General features: G+C 35.9%; 1 protein-coding gene across 1 annotated transcript in view; it reads right to left on the bottom strand.

Moving 5' to 3' along the window:
- Positions 1 to 5,957, bottom strand: part of LOC107753482 (kinesin light chain 1-like) — a 29,749-nt gene extending 23,792 nt beyond the window's left edge. Inside the window, exon 1 of the mRNA XM_016569635.1 lies at positions 5,814 to 5,957. The gene's annotated coding sequence lies outside the window, so the exon portion shown is untranslated. The remainder of the gene's footprint in view (positions 1 to 5,813) is intronic.
- Between the last annotated feature and the right edge of the window lie 4,033 nt (positions 5,958 to 9,990).

The raw sequence follows: 9,990 nt of genomic DNA, 5'->3' as shown, positions 1-9,990 counted from the left end.
GCAGAAAAGCTAGTTCATGCATTCATGACCTCTAGACTGGACTATTGTAATGCACTGCTAGGTGGTTGTCCTGCATCTTCAATAAACAAGCTACAGGTAGTCCAAAATGCAGTGGCTAGAGTCCTTATATGATCCAAAATATGATCCTTATATAGTCATTTTAAATGGTGTTCTTGTATTCAAATTAAGCGCGGTCCACTGCTGCACACGTGCCACAATATTGATACAGGGACAGCTGTATCGATACTCGTATCGTCAAATCTCTGTGACGATAACATCGTCTTATCGATGTATCGAACACAGCACTAGCTCAGTTAGCCTACTCTTTCTGGCTCAATCAACCCGGCAGGCTCAGGCTCGCTGTCTGCGGTGGGCTCTGGCATCAGCTCCGTGCAGCACGGGGAAGGCAGCTGGCTGGGCTCTGTACATGGAGTGGAGAGCGTGAAATCCTCCTCCGCAAGGCAGATGGTGAATGCTGAATTGTTATTCACCAGCACCCACACCACAAAAGCGGCGAAGTCCTCTCTGGGACCAATTGCTGGAAGGTCTAAAAAGATCTAAAAAGTCCCTGGTATGGTCCTCCAGCGAACGGTCCCTTTGGACGGCAGGCAGGTCCATGGGTGAGGAGGGGAAAAAAAGAGACCAAAACAAGAAAGAAAAACATTGCTAGTTCAGGTCCGTTCTTTCGTTACGTAATGTGGTTAATGAAGAATCTCTCTCAACGAGGAATAGTAAGGAAATATACTCTTAATCACAAGTGCTCAGGAAACAGGAACAACAGGAACAGGAAACCACAATCTACAAACGAGAACAGACAGAGACTAAAGGAGAACTGAGGGCTTATAAGCACAAAGGGAACTAATGAGATAATTAATCAGACAACAAGTGAACAGGATGATTGACTTAACGAGGAAATGAACTCATGAACACAGACCTACTGACTGAAACAAAACATAATGCAACAGAAAATGGAGCATACATGTTACAGCATTAGATGATGACAAAAACAATCTATACTGACTGGTACCAAATAAATTGACAAAATCTATAATAACTGTTATGGTACACATATATTGTGCATATATTGCACATGTTTGTGTATCAATCTTAAACAGCAAGTTAAATAAATGTATGAAGGGAACAATTAAATTATCAATCACAATTACCTGTATGCTATAATTCAACCAAAATTCATGATTGTGGCAGCCCTATTTGGATCCCTTAACTGACCAAAGTTGTCACAACGGTAGCTTTAAGCCTAAGTTTTAAAATCTGCTGGGTGTAAAGCGTTTACACTTCACACTGACAACATCAGTCTCATGCTGTGATACCCATCCATTCAGCCTCCAGTAGGTCATGTGATCCAGCTCAATCAATAAAGCCAATCACATGATGGATAATAGTCCTTTCTGTCTCATAATAACCATTTAATAAAATATAACCATGAATAAATGTTCTATAATGCATCAATAGGGTTTGATACAAAGGTGTGATGAAATCATGTCATTGTTTAATGTGACTATGACTTTTACCTGTTAATTTCCACAATGAAAATCATTTACTTACAAGTTAAACCTTGCTCTGCTGCTAGTCCTCTATTAATAATTAACCAGAAAGGAACAACTAAGACAAAGCCACAGCTGTTAGAAATGAAAATTCCCCCCCGTTGAGGGGAGAATTTTCATTAATCTTTTATGTAAACTACAACATTAAAGGAATCGTTCACCCCCAAAAATGAAAAAAACCCTCAGGCCATCCAAGATATAGATGAGTTTGTTTGTTCATCAGATTTGGAGAAATCTAGCATTATGTCACTTGCTCACCAATGGATGCTCTGCAGTGAATGGGTGCCGTCAGAATGAGAGTCCAAACAACTGATAAAAACATCACAATAATCCACAAACACGCAGCTTTTGGCTTCTCAAGACATTAATTATTGGACTGGAGTGGTGTGGATTACGTATGGATTATTGTGATGTTTTATCTCCATTGGTGAGCAAGTGATGCAATGCTATATTTCTCCAAATCTGATGAAGAAACAAACTCATCTACATCTTGGATGACCTGAAGGTGAATACATTTTCAGCAAATTTTCATTTTGGGGTGAATTATACGATAACCTTATAGTCCACGTTATAGTTGCTGAAAGTCATAGTCGATTTTGGGCAGTTAAAGTCAAAAGATTACAAAAAAATATATAGTAGTCTAGATTTTTTAGCTTCAGACTATGATTTCATCCAGTCGGAGGATATCAAACATGTTTGATATTTTGAGTCGATTGTTTTCATTGGATATTGTTTTCATTTGTCACGCGTCTCCTAGCAACACAACGCATGTTTCTGCATGAGTTTGGAAAGACTTGAAAGTCTGTTAATGTGTGATCCTCCTCAGTAGTTTAGTGTATGATGCCCAGTTTTTCTCTGTAACTGTTTACAAAGTCGGCATGTGCCTAGGTTTTAAAATCTGTTCAGCGTGAATGTATTCCAGCCTCTACTGAGCTAACCGCTCACCCCTCTCTAATATCCATGGCAACAAAGACACAGAAATAGAGCACAAATATATAGTCAGTGATGAAATCTGAGAGATAACACAAGGTGGATGTACAGTTATGCCAGCATGGCTGTGCTATTACAACGAACAGTATCAGTTTAGCATTATGTTATTATGACCAACAGTAATGAGAAATGCTCCTTGTTTTCAGTATGATAAACATAGCAGGTTAAAAATTTGAAAATTAAGATGCATTGTGACACTTTTAATTTCACAGTCCTCATTACCATAATGCAAAAAATCCCATTACTGTCATTACTGTAAACAAAAAATAATCCGCGCATTATTAGTGTTTATTACATAATATCATTGAATGCTCTACATTTATGCTGATTTAATGACAATCATCGGTCTGAAAATTACAAAAAATGCATCCGATACATTACAGTAATGATAGTGTGAAAACTGTAACAGTGCTAAAACAGTCCTTTCGATTTTGGGGTGAAATATGACCAGGATGTGTTTTCACAGAGATGTCGATTCCATTGTAAGTGCTGCATTTGACAGATACGGACTCATCTTCTGCATCTTTCCAGGTGTCCAAGTCTTTCCAGAATAACCCATCATCAAAAGCTTATGCATGGAGATTCTTCTGTCACTGCCATTATGACCAGATGCAACCCTGTGGATTCAGTCTTTAAACTGCGCCATGTCTTGTGACTGTTACTACACCGAATGAAGATTTCAATCAATGCAATTCCCTATGGTGCTGAAACCTGATACAAAGGCAGCTAGTGCATGAGTCAATGGGAAAGGGTTTGCGTCCTAAATGTCTTTGTATTCTGAATTCAATAACGGGCTAGAGCTAGCATGTGACTTATGGCCTCTAATGCATTTTACAGGCAAGCCCTTACCTGAACTCTTCAAACGTATCTGGGTTGATGACAAATAAAAATGTCCAAAATAAAAAAGGAAAAATCTAATGTAAAACACATGTATTCATATTGGTCTTATACAGTTTGAAAATACCTTTTTACGATTTTCAACAAAAGTTTACATTTAAATTCCCTACAACTCGAACCTATGTGAGAGTGCACATCTTATGTTTAATTCATAATTATCATTACATTTTGGGGAGTTGCACCACATGACATTTTATCGTGTGAACTAACCTTTCCTTGTCATAAAAAGGTCACATTCTTAAGAGACCTATTGGCCTTGACACAAAGCCAGGAGGGTCGTCTGTCTCTATGATATCATTTCCTGTTTTATGTTTTCTCTGCATGTTTCTGCATGCTGGTTGCACCACATTACCACATTTACATTCATTCAAATATTAATAAGCTGTTTTGCTGAAATATTTTATTGAAGAAAATAATTATTAAGCCAAACTACTTTTCTTTTTTTAGAATTTTTGTAATGAGTCTTTTTCTTCATTATGATATCAGGGCATTTTTGACTTCCAAAAAAAGTATTAAAATGAATTTTAATTTAGAAATAAGTCTTAAAACAAGGTAAAACCAAGTCATTCTACACTAAAAATAAAATAGTGTAGTATTTACTTTCAAACCATTTTCACTCAGAAATTACTAGTAAATTTCACAAATAATTACAAAGAAACAGCAAGTAAAACACTGAATTAAACACAAAATTTTAAGTAAGATTTCACTGGAGATTTCACAAGTTCATTTTACAAGAAAATACTATGTATGAATGCATATGAATAAGTATGAACTGCATTTTTTATGTAGTTTTTGGTAAATAAATACTGTTGGTTTGTAGTTAAGTGTTTGATGGTTCAGTCTTGTTTATTATTAGTGAAGTTCGCTAATTATGTTTGCTAATATTGCTCAACCTTTGTGATTTGAATTATTAAACTGTCTGCTGAGCTGTTGCATTTTTCACCAGGTAGAAGAGCTAAAAACGTATTTTTGACTTGCGCAGTCAAACACTGAGCAACCAGCCCTGGCAACAATCCACTGCGCTCCAGCATTGTGGCGATGAGTTTTCCAAACACCACTCACATTTTCTTAATTAATAATTCAAACTGAGCATCATCAGATCAATCAGACTCTAAACTGCATGCAATCATTGCAGAATTCAGCACTGACTTTTGTGAATGGCAGTGAGCGTGTGATATAGTGATGTGATGGGTGGCTCCTATCAGACTGCATTATTGACACGAAGTGTTTGCTGAAGTGAGGAGTGGCCGTGTCTACAGACAAACGCTCTAAACCGCTTCCTCCTGATGTATAAAAGTGCCAGCGAGATTTACTCAAAATATAGGTTTATATTGCAGTTTAAGTCCTAATCTTAAATCCAAAGAATTATATGTATGTATGGATATATAGTGTATACTGTGCATCTTTTTTATGTCCCTAATTCATAAATAATTATGTAAATTGTTGTTTAGTGTTTATTCTTTCAAATTTTGTTGAATTTATTGTAATATACATGACATATCTTGTTTTTAATGTCATTTTGTAATTTGTGTGTGTTTTATGTTATGTTTCTGCATGTTTCTTGCACCACACTACAGTTTTACCACAAATATTAATAAGCAGTTTTGTTGAAATTATTTTCTATTCCCTGCATTTTTTGTAATTGTTTTTCGTAATAATAACAGTATTACTGGTGTAATCTGTCCTGAGACAGGTTGATTAGTCATAATCCTTATACGTGTGTATAAACACATCTTAATTAATATGGCTGTTACCACATGAAGCACAATTCAAGAACATGTCAAAACATTAGAAGCTGCAGAAAATGATGTGTTTGCATGATATTCAAACAGCGATTACGTGAACAGGGTGTAGTCAGAGTCAGTAAACATTACATCTGCTGGACTGTACTGGGTGTTTATGATTATGATAGTATGTATAGGGTGTTGTTAGCCAGAGCAGGCATCAGATCTGCTGTAATACTGTATACCAGGTGTTTATATGCATGGGATGAGTGTGAGGATGGGGTGTTGTCCTGATGCATAATGCATGTGAGACACCGTCCATAGGTCACTGTACCTTCATCTGAGTTTATGACCCATTGTCCGAAAAAACACAACCCAATTCTGCACACTCATCACACAACACACTAGATATTACCAACACTTCCACAGAAACAGGTAAAACCGCGGTTAAAACAAATCCCAAGAGCCATTGCTTAGCCTACTACATAACACACGCAAACGCACACATTTAAGTGTAAACCTACTGAACATTACAGTATAAATGCAATGATTACCTCAGAGTATGAACACTATGTATATACCGACATATGTATTATTACAGACACCCTCTGATGCTCATTAACATATCATAACATACCTGGTACGATCACTGCTGCGTCCACTGCACTAATGTACCACACCGTATTAAATCAAGGCCAAACAACCAGAAAACACATCCCACATCCAGAAGCGGACTAGGAGAGGTCAGCAGCACCGAGTACCGTGCCGGCACTGCGCACTTTCTGCGGCTGCGCTCAACCAATCCTACTATGCTGAAGGCGGGGCTCATTAATATTAATTATTTAACGTGACGGTCTTTACTGATTGGCTGAAATGCAGTAAGTGGGTGGCACTTCGACGAATGGAGGCGGTAGAGAGCTGACGGAGTAACCTACAGACTCGGTTATGAATATTAATGAGACTGTGCGACTGGACTTTTCAGGACGATTACCAAGCAACGTCAAACGTCACATAATGAATATTCATAAGATAGGCCTTGAGTGGAAAAAATCTGATAATTTACAGATAAATTTAATTTAAGGGAAATGTCTCATAAATCATGTCAGCATGGAGCTGGAATAGGACTTAGTTTACAGTAGAATGCAAGGGTGTAATTGCTTTCGTCTCCTGCTCCTGCCACTATTACTTCACATTGCTATTCAGCTATTATTATTACTCTCTGGGTTCGAAATTATAAATAGAAAGGTATTTAAATAATCCAGAAAAGAATAAAACGCTCACCATAATAATGTTTATATTGTGACGGACGCATGAAGTCAGATCAGTTTACTTTGATTTTACTGCCATCTGTTGGCAGAACACAGAAGTGCACGTGACCTGGAAGCTGATCATGTTAAAGTTGACAGTTCTGTGCATCAGTTTTGAAATAGATTTTCTATTAGTGATGTAGTTTTCATTATTAGCCATTTTTATAATCAATTATAACTCCAGTTTTAGTTATGTAATTATTCGGAGTTGTTTATAAGATGCAGCTAGTATTGTACCGCGATATAAATTGGTCTTTCGTGTGTTCCAAAGAAACAAACATGTGTAAAGGACTAAACTATCTTAACAGTGAGGATGAGCTCGGCTTTAAGAGCAAGATGATAAATGATTTGTATGAGTGTGCTTATGTATCAGATATTAAACATTAAACACAAATGTAATTAAGGAATACAATTTAAGGATAAAATAAAAAAGGAATAAAAAGTAAACATCCCCTTTTCTTTAACAAAAATCTTTTTCTTTTCTCCTTTGTGTCTATTCCGTCAAAAACTTTAAAGGGGTCATATGATGCGATTTCAAGTTTTCCTTTCTCTTTGGAGTGTTACAAGCTGATTGTGCATAGATAAGATCCCTGAAGTTGCAAAGACTAAAGTCTCAAAACCAAAGAGATATTCTTTATCAAAGTTAAGACTCTGCAAGGAGGGGGCTTTGTAGAAAACGAAGCGTTTGAGAGAGGCGGGGCATAGAGGACCTACAATAATGTACAGTATTTGAAAAATAATGTGTTTTTTGAACATTAAAGCATGTCAACATATTCTGTTACACCAAATACACAAAATAATGATCTTTAAAAAAGCATCATATGACCCCTTTAAAGGTGTAGGCTATTTAGTAGGTGCCTAAAACGTTTTACACATTAAAAAAATAAGTTGTGTTTTTGTGAAGAGTCATCTGAATGCTGTACACTTACATGCGATAAAGACTGCACTCATGGTACAAAAAGTAGAAAGAAAAAACTGTTGGAATGTTGGAAACATATTGAAATGACATCACCCGCGCGGAAACGTCAAAGCCACTGGAAGGCAACCCTTTGGCGGCACGCAGGGAAGGAGACCAGAGGCGGTTTTTGAATGGATGTCAATGGAGGAGCGGCGTCACTACGCTGAATAAACAGCTTTTGTCAAGTCAAGTCAAGTCACCTTTATTTATATAGCGCTTTTAATAAAGCATTACAATAATCTAATCTTGAGGTCATAAACGCATGGATTAACGTTTCTGCATTTGACATTGAGAGAATAGGTCATAATTTAGATGGAAAAATGCAGTTTTACAAATGCTAGAAACGTGGCTTTCTAACGAAAGATTGCTATCAAATAGCACACCTAGGTTCCTAACTGATGACGAAGAATTTTTCCTCACAAAAAGAATTTTTTGAGGAAATAGCTTATAATTTAATGAATCTACGACCTGTTCGCTAATCTTCAACATGTTTTACACCATACATTACTTTCATTTGGAACTATATGTAGATTTTTCCTTGATAAAAATGTTATTTTTTAGGAGAAGGCAGAGTAGGGAATGTCGCGACAGGTTGAACTCATTTACGGCATTACTATTCAGTAAAAGATATGTAATATTGTTTATTGTCTAAAAATATCGATGTTTTCTTTCTTTGGTTTTCAGGTTTTACCTGAAATTAGACTTGAATTGTAATAACGATATGCCTTCTGTTGAAATAATGCATTTTATGAGGACATGAATGAATTATTTCAATTATTGTATTACATTGTATGTTGTTTAATGAAAATAAAATGTTATTTCTATGGGTTTCAAGTTTCAATAGACTTGAAATGTATGTAATGACTTGTGACTGCTGCGTATGAAGATATAATGCTTTTTAATGTATAAAGGTTAAATAAATAAATAAAAAGGTATTCTTTCTATGGCTTCCAGATTTCAACAAATAAATGACATTTTTAGTCTGTATGCCCAATCACGCTGTTTTTTTAAAATGCAATTTGCGCTATTTTTTTATTTTACTGTGAAAAAAAATCGGCCACTGACGTCACTGCCACTGTTTGATTGGCTGAGGTACCTCACGTGATCCAAGTTAGCCGTTACACAGACCCAAATCAATCTCTGGTAACGTCTGAGAGAATTTTCCCGCTCGTTGGCTGCCGCCTCTGTTGATAGCTTAGTAATGTTTCGTGAGTTGATGCGTCTAGTCTGTTGCAAATCTCATCAAAAAAAGAAGAATAAGAATGTTTGGTGAACAAAAATGAGGACTATGGACTATATAGACAGTTATTATCTTGATTTAGGCCGAAGAAGCTGAAAAGGTCTGAAGCCAGATGTCATTAGGAACTACAAAGAAAAAAAGACAAGCGTAAACATCGGTACTCCATACAACAAGGAAAGATTTAATGGAGAAAATCCTGAATAGATACGCTCAAGTCGCTTCTTTTGATGTTGACCAGGTAAGGGAATTATTTATTGTGTAGACCACTCTTTAAAACTCACTAGAATCAGTGTAATTCACATAAAACTCAAGAAACGATTGTGTTGATTCCCGTCGACAGATGGCAGTGCAGCATTTAACACCTTAAAGTAATGTTAGACTAAGAACAGCGATGCTAACGCTAGGCTACAATACTACTGAATGCACATTTATTGGGAAATTCTCAATAGTTAGCATAGAAGCTTAAATAATGTATTGGTAATATAAATTAGATAGATTTTCTTCAATTAATAAGATACTTGAATCTAAAAAGGGTCATACTTTAACATTTACAACATTTAATGTCTTCAGTTTCAGAGCAAACAACACAAATGTATTTTTTATTATTTGTCATTTATTTGCACAATCCTCCAGTAAGTATTTATCAAATACTGAAAAGAAGAAGAAAAAAAAAAGTTTGTCTGTGCACTCAACAGAACACACTGGTTCACTTTCTCATTTTCATTTACATGTTAATGTCTGAAAACAAAACAATAAAGAAAAAGTCTATAAAAGAGTCCAACTCCTTTAAAAAGGGAAATAGAAAAACAAATAGTAAATGTTAAAAAATCACAATGCAGCCATGGTTAAAATCATTTTAGTATTTGTATGACAATTCAAACCAGTATAAAGGATATGAAATGGCAGTATACAGTATGTTTATGTACACACGTTACAGAGAATAGAAGAAGAAGAGAAGCTTTCCTCAGTGGTTCATTCAAAATCAATACTGTCCAACTTAAAAATAAGGTTTGTGCAAATGTCTGCATTTCTATTTGAAACAGACAGATCAAATATTAGTGTTTTACAGATTAAAAGAATAAAAAACCCTCTCATGTTGCCCTAAAAGTAGTGCTTAAAAACAACCAGAGGCCCAAAGTGGTTGAACAAACCTCAGCAGTCCACCTCAAAAAACAAAACCAGTACAAAAACTTGGTTAAAACATAGAATAAAAAGAACTGTAACAGTTCTATTCATGAAAGACACGAAAACATCGATTTTATGCGCATTGTAACTATATCGCAGTTTGCGCTTGGCTGTAAAATAACGC

This window comes from Sinocyclocheilus rhinocerous, unplaced genomic scaffold (assembly GCF_001515625.1).
Source record: "Sinocyclocheilus rhinocerous isolate Xijiao unplaced genomic scaffold, SAMN03320098_v1.1 scaffold1523, whole genome shotgun sequence".
Classification (NCBI taxonomy): Eukaryota; Metazoa; Chordata; class Actinopteri; order Cypriniformes; family Cyprinidae; genus Sinocyclocheilus; species Sinocyclocheilus rhinocerous.
The sequence above is the reverse complement of the archived record's forward strand: the minus strand, read 5'-3'. Positions and strand labels throughout refer to the sequence as shown.